This window comes from Helicoverpa armigera, chromosome 4 (assembly GCF_030705265.1).
Source record: "Helicoverpa armigera isolate CAAS_96S chromosome 4, ASM3070526v1, whole genome shotgun sequence".
NCBI classification, from domain to species: Eukaryota; Metazoa; Arthropoda; class Insecta; order Lepidoptera; family Noctuidae; genus Helicoverpa; species Helicoverpa armigera.
Genome location: NC_087123.1, coordinates 8,593,246 through 8,595,195, shown reverse-complemented (window position 1 = coordinate 8,595,195; position 1,950 = coordinate 8,593,246). Strand labels below are relative to the sequence as shown.

Sequence of the window (1,950 nt, the reverse complement as noted above, 5' to 3'; positions counted from 1 at the left end):
GGCTTGAGTTCGATCCTAACATCGCGCAATACTTTTGGTAGCTTATTTTGCCTTTTTGGGTGTCCAATCCGTTGTAATGCATTCTATCGCGTGAGGGTGGCACATAAGTCCAAACTCCACTTGCGACATTTATCTCAAAGAGGACGGACCTATGTTGATGTGGTCATTGTGAGCTACTATCTACCGGCATAGTATAAATAAGATTATGTTAAAGTGATTCACACATTAAGATAATAGTGATTGTGCTTGTGTAATCCGAACAGGGGTAAGTGCTAGTTTTAAGGGGTTAGGACATCTATAGATTACTTCATATTCAGGTCCTGACCATTTCAATTGTCATTGTTTTAGCCTGACGCAACGCCCTTTGAGTTTGGATCTTAATGAGACCTAAGAACGAAATCTTAGATATACCTATCATAAGGATTATCCCCTGAATACGGAGCTACCGGGCATAGGTGTTGGCAGAGTTCACCATAATTAACTCTCCTGGCGTCCAAATTAGATTAAGTTAGTTTAAGCTTAGGTATTCTGTGAGTGGCTAGTTTTAAGGTTCTGTTAATATACGGTGGTAATCACTGATCTCGTTTCATTGTGCATGAAAAACCCGTAACACGGTTCACAATAATTCGACAGTTTACAATCTCTCGAGATAGATTGTAATCTAACGATGTTTGTAATCTTACGGTGACATATATATAGCACAAGAGATCTTTTTCGTTTTTAAAACCACACATGATAAAACAGAGCATATTTTTCCATTCGCAATAACGAGAAATGCAAAATCATTAAGGAAAATCAGATTAAAATATGAATCACAAAATAGGCGCCACATAATATTTTTATAGTCAAAATTAAAACTATCAACATAAATGGTTATAAATTTTTTATACGAGGTCAAATTAAATCACAACTCAACTGTTTGACAGGTAAATTAGTGTGAAAGTAAATATATTACTTAAGCTAAAACAACGCTATCAGTTTACATCTAATGCTTACGAAAGTTCATTCAACAGGCCTAAAAACATTATGAAAAAAATCTTATATTCCATTGTTTGACCTACACGATTTTATAATCATTCGGGGTCGTAGTTCTATGGTTTGATTGCTTTACTATCACCACCCACCATGAATGAATGGATTCGTTATTATACTTAAGGCACTCTCTTTTCCTAAAAAGCTATGTAAGTGATAGTTATATGGTCTAGTGAAGTAATTTCAATGTCATGTATCTTATGCAGTCAATGATTTTCAGTCAGTGATATTTCCCAAAAAGTTGGTAGTAAACAAAAATTAAAAGGTAGCTCGTCCGGTTTTGATAAGAAACAGTATTTCGTTGGTCTGGGAACTGTTATTAAGTACGACAAGAATAAGGAATCACATTATCACACCCAAGAATTTTGGCCACCATTTTGAGAAAAATAACTTAAAGGTTTGATTTGCGTCTTTTTTCAGGACTGATTCAGTTTCCACATGGAAAAAATTGTAACCAAAATTGTTCTACTCATTAATTTACCTGAAAACTCGCCAGTATTGTATGAAATTGAAATGCAGATTTATACGGATCGTATGATTCCAAAAGATGGATTTAAATGGTATTTGTATGTCCCATTAACATATGCAACTATTTTACTAGCCTTCCTAAAGCTCTCACGTAGATTTTATGTGTTTCTAAAACAATAAGCCCTTTCAACACGTTTATGGCCACAAAAGGTCGTAAAACGAATTTATTACAAAAACTTTCGTCACTGAAATCCCAATAAAACTGCACGGCTATTGAGCGATAGCGAAATTCACGATATGCATGATAAATTTCATATGCATTTGAATCAATAAGGATGAATCGATGATTGTTTCGAAAAAAACAATGCGTATATTGTTAAAAAAATGATGTAAACTTGAGTATTTGAGAAGGTATTTAGCGGCAGTTTTTTGTCGTACATGTACTCAGTT

The 1,950-nt window shown here is 34.3% G+C and overlaps 1 long non-coding RNA gene across 1 annotated transcript; it reads left to right on the top strand.

The window, feature by feature from the left end:
• Positions 1–575, top strand: LOC135116690 (uncharacterized). The gene is made up of 2 exons (XR_010276372.1): positions 1–265; positions 349–575. It is a non-coding gene; the product is annotated as an uncharacterized LOC135116690 (long non-coding RNA).
• The last annotated feature ends 1,375 nt before the right edge of the window (positions 576–1,950 follow it).